This window comes from Nicotiana tabacum, chromosome 6 (genome assembly GCF_000715075.1).
Source record: "Nicotiana tabacum cultivar K326 chromosome 6, ASM71507v2, whole genome shotgun sequence".
Taxonomy (NCBI): Eukaryota; Viridiplantae; Streptophyta; class Magnoliopsida; order Solanales; family Solanaceae; genus Nicotiana; species Nicotiana tabacum.
Window position 1 is genome coordinate 49,373,550 of NC_134085.1, and position 13,691 is coordinate 49,387,240.

The 13,691-nt window shown below is 39.3% G+C and overlaps 1 long non-coding RNA gene across 1 annotated transcript in view; it reads left to right on the forward strand.

Moving 5' to 3' along the window:
* The first annotated feature begins 3,378 nt into the window (after positions 1-3,378).
* LOC107804501 (uncharacterized) overlaps positions 3,379-13,691 on the forward strand; it is a 33,232-nt gene continuing 22,919 nt past the window's right edge. The window contains exons 1-4 of the long non-coding RNA XR_001652264.2: positions 3,379-3,526; positions 4,627-4,720; positions 4,821-4,937; positions 5,039-5,473. This is a non-coding gene — a long non-coding RNA (uncharacterized LOC107804501). The remainder of the gene's footprint in view (positions 3,527-4,626; positions 4,721-4,820; positions 4,938-5,038; positions 5,474-13,691) is intronic.

The following is a 13,691-nucleotide window of genomic DNA, read 5'->3' on the forward strand; positions in this document are numbered from 1 at the left end:
ACTACCTTGAAGATGACGACTTGGATTTCATTGCCCATGGGCTAGCCATTGATGCAGAAGAGCAGGCAGCATAAGAAGGAAGTGACCGGGGGGCGAACCCTCTTTGGCTTGGGAGCCCGAAGGAAAGCTAGTGGCTACGACCTCTCGATAAGCTACTCCCTCTCCGAGAGAAGCCTCCAATGTAATTGACATCCTGAGTCATCATCTCACATGAAGTCTCTATTTTACGAGGTTTAGGCCATTAAAGAAAACCAACCGAGATATCATGGGCCATAGACAAGGCCCTAAAACTATTATTTGAAGGCATGGACATCGGTGAATTAGAGGACTACTCCGGGTTTGGTCACTTAGAGATCTCAAAAAGGGATATGCTGCCAGAGTTAGGCGGGCCGAGATCAAGCCAATAGCTGGTGATGCAGTTCCTAGCCCCGAGTGTAGATCTCAACATAAAAGAACGGTCATGTTTACTGATAGGTTTCAAGTACTTTAGTTATAAGTACTTTACTTTATGTTTTGATAATCTAACAAACTTACTATCCAGAACTAGATAAGTAACTTGTTATACATGTACAAGACCTCAAGAACACAAGGTCCCAGGTTGGGATTCAGCGTGGAATACGATTCAACTCTTCAGAAGTGGAAGGAATAGCTGAGGGACCAGGTTTGTACCGGTTCCCGAGGAGCCTGTACGAAGTCAACTTTCCAGTTGGAAAGTTGCTACCTGAATATGCTATAGTGCAGAATAGCGCTACAATCAACTTTTCACGGAAGACGTTTTACCTACCTTGCTCACATCATTGTAAGTGATGTCACACATGTATATATGCATTCACGGGAGGTAAAACAAAATACTTGAACATTTAACAAGCTCATTTATGATGACTATCCAGCAAGTAAGTTTCATGTGTTTCAAGAACAAAGAAAAAAACAACTACGAACCAATTCCCAAATAGAGTTTTTGTATGTCTTTAGCTAAGTTGTAACTTTGTAATAGTTCTTTAATTGTAATTCCTATCTAGCTTGTTTAGAAGTATTCTATAGGAACCCATTTTTAAACCTTAAACAAGAGTGTTTGAGTCTTGGCTAGAGTTAGTCATGTTGTAAAGTGATTGTATTAGAGTTATTATAAAGTGGCTTGTAATAGAGTATTACATGTTAGTAAGGGATTAAAAGGTTAATTCCTAGGTTGCATAGGTTGTAATCTAAAAGTTTGCTCAGTAAAGAATTTGGAATCCTACAAGGGTAGGTCGTGGTTTTTAATCCTGTTGAGCTGGGAATTTTCCACGAAAAATTCCTCTTGCCATTTAATTACTGTTGTGGGTGTGTGTACTGTTGGACCGAACAGAGAACCTGGTTCTCTATAGAGTTTGGTGGATCCTTATATTCTATAATTTACGATCCTAGCGGATACCCGGGTGCTGTCCGGATCGGTTGGCGTTGCTAGCTACAATCGCTACTTGGTGACCGAAGAGGACCAAGCTAAGATGAACGAGGTAGATGCATCGAGCCTTTTCAACGAGGCACTACAGGCACTGAACATTGTATGTTTTTCTTTCTTTGTATCCCTTAAAGGGTTCATTTAACCTTTGCATATTCTTATGATCTCATCATTTTTGTTTCTCATGCCTCGGTGCTTCATCACGAGAGCTTCCATCAGTCTTTAATATAGGTGAGCCAAATCAAGTTCAAGCTCAAGGAATAGGTTCGGTAGAAGGACATCTACAAAGCTCTTAGAGAGAAAAAAGACGAGGCCCTCAAGGACCTCCCATCCTCGAAGCTGAGTAGGAAAAGTCTCAAAAGGAGTCCTCGTCGGTGAAACGGGAACATATTGTTCTGGTCGAAAAGGTAAGGGTATTTTAGATTAATAATGAGAGGCTAAGAATAGCTGCAAATAATGCAACCTCACAGGTCTAAGAGAAGATATACCTGATCAACCAATTCCGAGCCGAAAAAAACGAGGTCAAAGCATCAGCCGAGGCGTTGAGGAGCAAGGTGGATCTTCTGGCCTCGAAAAAGGAGGCTACCAAAGAGGATTTGGCATCGGCCAAGGACCAGCTCAGAGTGATGAAGGATAAAGTCCACAAGTGGTCTCGACTAAATAATGAGCTCCGAGCACAACTGGACTCGGCCATCTCATAACGGAATGCCCTCGGACGGGAGTATCTCACGTTTATGTCCAAGTAGTAGGTAGCTTCGAACAAGTCCTCCGAGGCCCAGGATATGCTGGCTGATAGAATATAAGGGTCAACCAAACTCTATAGAGAACCAGGTTCTCTATCACATTCAACAGTATACATATAGAGCAATAATTAAATGGCAAGAGGAATTTTACGTGGAAAATTCCCAGCTCAACGGGATTAAAAATCTCGACCTACCCTTGTAGGATTTCAAATTCACTACTGAGCAACTTTTAGATTACAACCTATTCAACCTAGGAATTAACCTCTTAATCCCTTACTAACTTGTAATACTCTATTACAAGCCACTTTATAATAACTCTATTACAAAGACTTTACAGCATGACTAACTCTAGCCAAGACTCAAACGCACTAGTTTAAGGTTTACAAAAGGGTTCCTATAGAATACTTCTAAAAAAGCTAGATAGGAATTACAATTGAAGAACTATTACAAAGTTACAACTCAACTAAGGACATACAATAACTCAATGTGGGAACTGGTGCGTAGTTGCTTTGTTCTTTGTTCTTGAAGCACTTGAAACTTTCTTGCTGGATAGTCACGTGAATGAGCTTCTGAAAAGTTCAATTGAGTTTGTTTTACCTTTCTTGATTGTATATATACATGTGTGACATCACTTACAATGATGTAAGAAAGGTAGGTAAAAAGTCTTCAGTGAAAAGTTGACTGCAACACTGTTCATGTACTGTAGCGTGTATAGGTATCAACTTTCTAACTGAAGAGTTGACTTCGTATAGTCTCCTCGGGAACTGGTAGGGACCTGTTCCCTCAGTTGTTCCTTCCACTCTGAAGGGTTAAATCAGAACGCACTACTAGAAAACAAATTTATTGGAATAGTTTTTGGGCAACGGTTTTGTAATTGTTACAATAGATCATATTTTGGAACGGTTTTAACCATCCCAATAGAGTCAAAAGGCTTCTGGCACACTTTTGAACAATAACCGTTCCAATAGTCTATTAACCATCACCATAAGTATCTGTATGGAGATGGTTTTTATATGCGATACAATAAGGTTGTTTGTGGGAACGGTTTTGTGAAATAAAAAGCTATTAGAGCGGTTTAATTTTCCCTCCTCTGTTTCCCTCATAGGTTTTTATTAAAAAACAAAAATAATGGACCCCACTAATATCTTAATAACTCTGAAACACAAAACCAACCTAGAAGACATCGACTTCACTCTCAACAGCGATTCCCCCAAAATCTCAAACACCTCTCTCTCTGTTCATCAACCTAGAACCCACCAGCGAACTCTGTCGACCAGCTCCGGTGAAGGACGATTATTTCCGGTGAAGGACGACTATTATCTGCTAATATACCACAATATCTGAGGTAGGCTTTCGGGTTTTTACCTGTTCGATGTTTGCTGTTACTGTTCGATTTTGCTTTCTTCTTCCCTAGTCTGAAAAATTATTTCCTTGCTCCTTCTATTTTCTTTCTTTGATAATATTTCTGATAAACCCATTATTTTGCTTCTGTTTTGTTTGTATTATGCGATATATTTTGTGATTTTTAGTTTTCAGAATTGGGGGATTTAGTTGTTAGGTTTTTATTTAGAGACTGTCTTCCAGGGGCTTTTAACTTCTAATGTCTACTAGTGTAAAGCCTAGTTTTCAAGATGCAGAACGACGAGGGACAAAACATGGACCTTTACATCCATAGGAAGTTCTCTGCCACTAACAGGTTGATCACTTCTAAGGATCATGCTTATGTCCAGCTCAACGTTGGGCATTTGGATGAGTTTAGCCGAGGAAGACGCTGATAGTGCTCTTGATAGGCTTTGGCTAAAGAAGAAAGCTGAAGTTGGACAACAATGAGTCTATTTGCTTTTGTCTTGCCAACAGTTCTTTTTGTTGTTAGTGGCTTGATCTCTTCTTTGTTTAACGTTCATTATTAGACAAATGGAACTGCATTTATATTACATTTTTACTATTTTAGTGATGTGACTTGATTCTTTACTGTTAAGAATTTTTTTGGAGATGGCGGACCATTTAGCTGGTTGAATCATTTATCCTGCTTCATGAGCCACTTGTTTTTTTTAATAAGTTAATGTATTTCATAGAAAGCATCAAGAAGATGTAGAATTTAGCTCTGTTTTGTGAAATGGTTGACTGTTTACTTGTGGATATTGAATAAAGGTTCGGAAAATCAGCTTGCAATGTTGAGTCCCCCAACCATTTATCTTCCCAGAACCTTATTTTTGCTCCATTGCCTTCCTTAAACTTGCATTGGTGATAAAACTCCTCCCCTAGTTCTTAAAAAAAAAGGTCCTTATCTTCTAGATTGATTGTGCAATTTAAGGATGAACTATATGACTTGAGAGATCAATTAAGTTATGAGAATAATTGGTCATATATATCTGAATGGCTTGTACTGAAGAACATGAATGATCCATAATGAAGTTGTTGTTTGATGTTTCTTTCTTCTTGCAGAGAATGTCCCAAATTAATATTGAAAACCGGAAAAAGTTAGAAGAATCCTCACACTGGTGGAAAAAAAAGTTTTGCTTTAGTTCGCTCTAAGTTGGTGTGTAACTAACAAATCATGGCAACCAATTTCTCAATTTTGGCTCTTGTTTAGTACATGGTAGATCATCAAGAATGCTAACTTACTTTCATGTAAGTAGGAAAATGATAAGGAAACTTCGGCTCCTTTATCACCAAAGGAAGTCTTTGTAGATACAAGAAAAAGGAAAGATGGGCGATCATACAAGTTCTCGGATGAAGATACAACTAGTAAAATTGTGCGAATTATATTTAACTGATGTTATATTGAGATCAATTATTTGTTTTTATTAGTTTACTTTTTATTTACTTGTTCTATTTGTTTGAATTTTCTTTGAAGTCTGAAATGGAGGAAATTGAAGCACAACAAAATGAAAATGGCAATGAGTCCGTAGATGCATTTGCATATGTCATGAGCCTGAACATCCGGGACGTCTGAGATTGTATGAACGAGGGGTTATAAGAACTTCTTTGAGAGGGAAAGTAGGATTTTTTAAATCCTCTTCAAATACTACAAATTCTCTACAAAAAATGGAGGAGAAGATACAAAGAATGGAGGAAAAAATTGAGTAACAAAAGGCAACTATCCGTCAAGAAGTTGTTGCAGATGTCCTTGCACGACTTTAGCGTTCAGGAATTAATATTGATGCTAACATTATTCTTGCGGCATTGGGTGATAATTCTCCAGGAGAAGCTTCTTCTGCATAGCAACCAACTTCGCAACCAATCTGTCGTCCATCCACTGATAGCAACAAAGAAGACCAACTCATTCTAGGTATTAATATTGCTTATTTAAAATGAAAAAGTACTCATTTAAATTCGTTCTTTTGGCGACGTACCTACTGATGGGTGGGTGAGGGATAGGGAATTTTCTTCTATTTTTTAATTTGACCCATTAAAATCTGCCTGAAGATACTCTATTTCTTAGCGGTGTGCACTATAATAATCTTCCCATATCCATTTGATAGTGCTTGATAGTGATATGCTTAAGCACTCGTATCTGCTTTGTGATTTTCTTAATTTTGATTTGCATGTTCCATCTTTGCTGCTAAGAAATTATTGATAGAAATTAGTATATCTTTACTTTAGTACTATTAATAAAGGTGCAATCTTTGCTGCTGCTACTCGTTAGTGGTTGTCGTATGATGCATCTGTGCTTTTGTTGCGGCTGTGTAAAGTCATAGCCTTCCAAACAAGGCATTGTACATCATATCCCCTCGATCATGTAGAATTTTTTTTCTTGGGTGGTCCCCATAGTGTTTAATGGTAGGCTTATTTCACCTTTCATCTTCTCGCATGCCATGTTGAACCCGTTCAACACTTGGACTGCCGGCATGATTTGGTCCAATAATCCCAACTCTTCTATGACCCTCTATCAGATGATGTTGGTCAAGCTACCTGGATCAATTAATACACATTTAACTCGAACTTTATTGACAAGTACGAATATTACTAGTGCATAGTTGTGAGGCTAGATGATGCCCTCAGTATCCTTGTCGCTGAATAAGATGGGCCCCTTCAGGACGTAATCCCGGGTTCATTTTTCCCTTGTGATAGAAACCTTGATGCATTTTATCATTGGCCCTTGGGGGCATCCACTCCCCCAATGATCATGTTGATCACGTGTTGGGATCCTCTTGTTCAATCTATTTGTTGGCATCCCTGTTATTGAAATGATTTTTGGCCCGTTCATTTATGAATTCTCGAAGATGTTCATTGTTGAATAGTCGAGCCACCTCTTACCTCAACTGTCAACAATATTTGATCATGTGACTGTGAGTACCATGGTACTTACATACCAAGCTATGATCCCTTTGTGCGGGATCGAACTAATGTGGCCTAGGCCACTTGGTCTCTTTGATGCAACCAATGGTTGACACTATACTCGCAACATCCACATTGAAGTTTTACACCAAAAATCTCGGTTCTTCCCTACCACCGAGCGATCTACCGAAACCGCCCTTACTCATCAAACCCCGGTTGTTTGTTGTTTGGTGCTTGATAACTTCTCCTGTCGTTCCTGGTTGGGTGGTGACTGTATCTATTTCCCTCTTTGTCTGAGTCATACGGGTGATACCGATCTCAGACCGGCCTTGGCTCCTAGTCCCTAATCCTTTTAGATTTGTCATTCGCTCTGTTTGGGTAAATAGACCCCGAGGGCGGCCCCAACTGGTCGTCCTCGACTATGATCTTTGACTTATGCCTGCTTTGGACGTCGACCCAAGTAACCGCTGGGTACTCTACCAAGTTTTACTTCAATTATTGAGAAGCAATGGAACTTCGCGGTTTGAGCCCTTGAGTGAACGCCAAAATGGCCCAATCATCCACGACCGGGGGCAGGTTCATTCGCTCAATCTGAAACCTTGACACGAACTCCCGAAGCATCTAATTATCTCTCTGCTTGAATTTAAATAGGTTTGATTTCCTCGTCTCGACCTTGATGGATCTGGCATGGGCTTTTAAGAAAGCATCTTCAAGAATAGAAATGAATCAATAGAATTCAGAGGCAGTTATGGTGCCATATCATCGCTTCTTTGGACAAGGTTTCCCCAAATTTCTTCACTAACTCTGATTTGATCTCATCGACTTCTTGGTCAAAGCCTTTAATTGCACATGTATAGGAAGTTACATGCTCGTTTAGATATATGATCCCATTATATTTGGGAATTCGGGCATTCGGAATCTCTTCAAGATTGGCTTCAGTGCCGTACTTGGGGGGAAAGTCTTATAAATGAATTATTTTGAATCCAGCCCTTTCAATATTGGAGGCGCTCCCGGGATCTGATCGACCCTCGAATTGTAAGTTTTCACCATCTTGTCATTATCTTTTTTCTTACTAGACTCAACCCGTTTTGTTAGCGCTTCGAGCATTTTCATCAGCTTGAAATATTTCCCGAGCGCGAATTTATCTAGTTTCATGGCAATTTGTTCATCCATTTGAGCGTTTTCTTTTACCCACTCACGCTCGATCCTGTTAGGGGTGTGACTTTGGGTCTGCAAATGCGCTATTGCCGCTTGCTAAGCTTGTAACATTTTGAAGATCAACCGCAAGCTAACTCCATCACCTTTTCCTTTGGGTGCTTCTTGTATAGATGGTCGAATTGCTCCGCGAATGCTATTTTCAGGGTCAGTTGGCAGTTGATGTTGATGGCAACCTGTGAGTTAGCGTTGACCGGGTCAGCGATTGGGACACCATTGGGATCAAGAGGGCGTACGACATTGCTGGGTGCCACGTTATTGTTTTCACCGTGGTGGCCTGACTCGACGTCAACGTTTAAGTTAGCGGACTGAGAATTTAACATTCTTAAATTAACCTGAAATCAAACTTCAAAGAGCAAGTGTAAAATACGGTGTGTGTTGTGAGCACGTGATTTTTGCCCTATGTGGGTTACTCTCATAATTCAAGAAAAATAAATTTTTTCCACTATTTGCAATTTTGTGAATTTTTGTGGCATTTTTTGTCAACTGTTTGCATTTATCTGTGCATGTTTATTTTATTTAATTCATGAAAAAAAATACAAAAATACCATGCGTTGGCATTTAGGATTGATTTTCACATTTTAAGATTAACTATTAAATTAGGTACTCAATTAAAATGAAAATCACAAGATTGGCTTACTTTTGCGTTTCTAGCCTTTTAATTCCAAATCAATAATTTCCCCTTTAATTTAGAAATAATTAATGCTTGTAAATATTATATTAGGTATTTAGCATAATTTAGTAAATTAATTATTTTTAGGAGTTTTAATTAATTAAGAAGGGAAAGAAAAAACAACAATGAAAAGAGAGGAAAAAGAGAATTAAGAAAATAGGGCTGTAGAGTAATGGATTAAAATGCAAGGCCCAAATTCCATTCAACCCAAACAAATTCGACCCAGTCCGTCCAGGCTCAACCCAATTCCATCCTTACCCGCCTGTCTGCCTTAAACTGACCCAACCCATTCCCAAATAATTCATAACTAAAAGAAGCAAACGGGCGAGCCCTAAGTCCCAAACCCAACGCGTTACTGTTCTTATTCTCCGAAGAACACGCGAACAAGCCCCAAATTCTGGCAAAATCCATGGCGAGTGAGCATCAAACCTCACACCACGCGTTTCCCCCTTCTCTCTTCTTGCCATTTCTAACGGTTCTGACACCAAAGATTCCCCCTCCTCTCACTCGCTCGAAGGTGAGATATAGCACGCGATTGGAAGGTTCTGAGAACTATTCGTTGGATGAGTGTGAGGCGTTGGATCGATTTCACCGAATCCAAGCCCCACATTCATTAGAGGTTCGTTTTCAAAAAGGTTGTTTCTGATTTTTGTAATTGGGGAGGATTTCAGAGAATTCTGGGGTAAAAAAAAATCAGAGGAAGAAAAATGGAGGTTTGGTTCTGAGTTTTCTTAGGTTTTATTCATTCTATTTTCTTTTCGTTTTTTGAAAGAGAACGGGAAAATTTTCGAGTTCTTTTCTTTTGCTTGTTCTCACTTTGCTTCCAAAACTCTGAAAATTCGAAGAAAAAAACTCCATTTTCCTTCCATGATTTCCTTTCAAGTGAATTTGATTTAAGCGAGCTCATCACTGTTGAGAGCTGCTGGTCAAGTTTCCTCCCTGGCTGCTAAGTCCTGTTTCTCTGCTGTTGCTTTGTTTTTGGATTTCCACTACTAAACCTTCTTGTATTCTGCTCTTGGAAGTAGTTGAAGTTTTGCGCGTTCGGGTGCATTTCCTCTCTTGTACTACTTTGTTTAGACGGCTTAAAACATGGTTAAGAAGTTCAATCTTGATTAAGCTAAAATTTATGCATTGTCAACGTGATAAGTTACATTTTGATGAAACCTGTGGTTGCTAGCAGAGTATGAATCTGCGACGCTTTAACTTTTGAATTCTTGTTGTTTGTTCCATTAGTTTGCTTTGTTTGGTTGAAGCTTGGGTAGTCGTGAAAATGTTAGCCGAATCTCATTCTAGCGACATATTATGTTGTGATTTTTATGAACATTTAGTACATTTTTCTTAGTTGGAGCCCGGAAGAGTTCTGGAAACAAGTGTTGTTTTCTGCCTATTGATAGTCTAGTTTGCTTGTTGCTGTTCTTTGTTCTGTCGAGTCCTTATGTCAACTGATAGCTCTATTTGATCGGGAAACAATTGGTGTTGAAACTCAGCTGTGTCACTGCTTGTACATGTGCAGATTTCCTCTATTTTCTTTTCCCCTGCTCGAAAAGTTATCTGCATTGTTACAGCTATAAGAACTCTATTTTGTCGTGCTACTAAAAAGAACTGATTCAAGCAATGAATTGTGTTGAAATATGTAGCATTTTGGGAATACTTGTTTGGACTGTCAGCCTGTTGAAAGGTGCCCTGTTTTGCACTGTCTAGGCAGCTCTATTTCCTGCTTTGCTCGAAATTTACATGCCTTGTTTCTGCTACAAGACTTTTGCTCTTTCGAGCTGTTGAAGAAGTCAATTTGAGCAGTTGTTGGCCTTCCCTGTTTTGCACTGTCTATGTAGCTCTGTTTCCTGCTCTTGTTCAAAAATTCTGCACTGTTAGCCATGGTGTTCTGTTTGGGAATTTAGCACACAACTAGTCAATAGTTGTGCTAAGGCTGACTTTAAATCGATTCGTTCAAATAGCTTAATAGTGATATGTTCTGCTGGCAGTCTTCTTTGTGCTGATGATAAGCTGTAGCATTTGTGCTGCTGGCAGTCAATTTGATAAACTTGTAAGCTTGCTTAAGCTGACCTACCTTTGCCTGAACTTCGATTAGTGTATTGTAAATGACAACATCTGGATTGATTCCACTATCTTTCATCTGCTGGAAAAGCTTGTTTACTTCCTCAATTCTGCCAGCCTTCTCGAGCACATTTATCATGGTGTTATACATTACAATGTCAAGGTGTTATGACCATTCTCATGTCAGTTTTATTTGGCCTCATATTTTGTATTTAAGAACTCTTTCCTTAGTTGGCATCTGTTTCTTCTTTGTTCAATGGTGATGCAAGTACTGTTAAGTATATATTCCCTTTTCTGTTAGATCAAGTTTAGGCGGAATAATATGGATATTATTTGTTTAGGCAAGGACATTGTTTATGTAGTATCCCAATTTAGAAGGCTTCTTTGAGTCAGAGCCAGGCCATTTCCTTTGTTTGGGGCCTCCAATACTTTTGTGTGGGCTCATGCCTTTTTTTTGCAATGAATTAGTTTTCCCTCACACAAGCCTTTTGGCTAATTTAAAAGGAACTTTTAACTACATTTAGTGTTAATTGATTAAGCCCATCATGTAGATTGGAGGTGAGTCATAACTAGATAGCTCATAGTTCATGGCCCTTCAAGCTATAGTTTGAATATCCTTTAAAAATGGAATTGAGGTGCGTCGCGGCAAGTAAGATGAAAAATCGTGCGGTCCTCTTTAATTATGTCTTGAAAAACATTTAGAATTCGAGGTGTGCCATTTAGTAAAATTCCATGGTCCTCGCAAAGTTAAAAACGCGTAGTTGCTTTAGGTGCAATATTTTAATAAAATTACTTTTCCTAAATTCGGGTGCACATTTATGTGACCCAAATCTAAATCCCAACGATGTTAAAATATGTCAAAAATCACGGGTGCATTTATGTGACGTGGTTCGAGAGGTGTTTTAATAACGTTGCAATCTTCTTTAAAAATGAATAAAAGCGGTTTAAAGTTAAAATTGCACATAGGTTAAAACCTATATTAAAATCAGATAATTAAGCCAAATATAACAGTTGAGCGACCGTGCTAGAACCACGGAACTCCGGAATGCCTAACACCTTCTCCCGGGTTAACAGAACTCCTTACTCAGATTTCTGTTTCGCGGACTATTAAACAGAGTCATATTCTCCTCGATTCGGGATTAATTTGGTGACTTGGGATACCACAAATCTCCCAAGTGGTGACTCTGAATTTCTTAGTATAAATCCCGTTTCGATTGTCCTTTAATTGGAAAAATTCTTTTATACATCCCCTTTCGAGGGTGTATCTAAAAAAGGAGGTGTGACAGCTCTGGCGACTCTGCTGGGGATCGAACCCAGAATCTCTGGTTCAGGGTTCAAGAATTCGAGCATAGAATAATTATTATGTTTGGCTTTATTTATTATCTGATTTTATTACATGATTGGGCCTAATGTGCTAAATGTTGCTTTTTATCGCTTTGATATTATCTGAACTGTATATATAAACTTCTACAAAACCCCTCTCATCTCTCTCCTGAGGAGTGCACGTTGAATGTCACTTCTTTCTATTAGTGTCAAATCCGAAATAGAACGAGGCTCGGAGAAGTTGCAAAGCCAGATGATCCTTTGGTTACCAGTACGCAGCCCCCTCCTCGGCTCGAGTTGTCCGCTCGGGTAAGCCAGGTCTAGAACAAATAAACCTAGGGTTTTAAATCTAGTATAACAATACCTCATGCCGGATCCCTAGTAGGAGCGTTTTGCTTGCATCATGTGCATATCTGACTTTGGAGACTCAACACAGGGGTTGGGTCTGTCTTGGACATGTGCACCCGAAATAAAAGATCACCCTGATGCATCGTACTTGCTACTTGTGCATTTATTTGCTTCGGATTTGCATGTTGACCGGCTTTTGAATAAAAGGAGAGAATTTGGAAAAGAAATAGCAGTATGAGGGTTAAAGAAAGTTAATCGCCTGTTTTGAAAAAAACCAATATCCAAATCGTGTTGAAACTCTGCCAAATTTTTGAGAAATTGAATAATCTTTGTCTTCAAAAATAGTTTGTTTTATTTGCCAACGGAATGGACAAAAAAGAGTTTTGCCAATGGAGTGAGAAAAAAAGAAGAAAAGAAAAAGAAGTTTTTTTTATTTTCCCGAACTACGCCAGTTTGATTCTCACAGGGTGTGAGATACGTAGGCAATCCCCATCGGGTCCAACTTCCTCTTTGCAAAAATAATCCAAAAGAACAAAAAATTTACTTTTATTTGAAAATAGTTAGGGTGATTCCATTCTTGTCATAAATAGCCGATTGTCCCTAAAAGGGCGCCAGAAGGCTGTTTTTGCAAGAACAGCTGCCTGTGGTCATTTTACAAGGTTTTCACCGGTTAGCCAACACAGCCTTAAAATCTTCATCTTTGAGCTGCTGAAAGGCCGTATTTGCAAAACCGGATTTTTTTTTTGAAAAAATGGGAAAAGAAAAAGTGTGTCAATTTTGTCTTTGAGTCAAATGAGTCTTGATTTTTGCTTAATAACCCTAATAAATGTGCATAATGAGCACGAGTCCAAGTTTGCGATAGCAGTCATGAACAAGATCCCTTTGGAGTTGCACATGTGGTGGGAATATCTGGGAAAATCATAGCAAGATAAGGTCAATATACATTTAGGAGGTCTCACCGGGTTGTTAAAAATCAGGCCCAGAGGAGATGTCATAAAGGCTTTGGTTACGTTTTGGGACCCGGCCCATAACGTGTTTCACTTTTCGGATTTTGAACTCACACCAACCTTGGAAGAGATAGCAGGTTATATGGGAAGTACTGAAGGGATGAGGCATAAGTATCTGATCGCTCCAAGAGCCGTTAACTCTCACAAGTTCATGGATTTGCTAAAGATAAGCAAGGGAGTACAGTATTCCGAGTTGGAGGATGGTTTTGCTACTCTACGTTTTATATACCAGAGGTATGGGCATGTAGAAGGGTTCAATGATCCGGCAAGCGGGGTTTGTAGAAAAGGAAACCGAACAAAATGGGTTGCGCATAGGCATTTCGCCTTCATGGTAGCTTTTTTAGGCCTTGTGGTATTTCCCCGAAAAGACGGGAATATTGATTTACGGTTGGCCGGAGTCGTTAAGGTCCTGATTACCAATGCCAAGAGCATTCTCGCCCCTATGATAGTGTCTGAGATATACCGAGCTCTCACAGCCTGTAAAGCTGGGGCAGATTTCTTCGAGGGGTGCAATTTGCTATTACAGATGTGGATGATCGAGCACCTGTGCCATCGCCCTCAGTATATGAGTTATGGATCCACAGAGAAAAGTTGTATTGAAGAGTTTG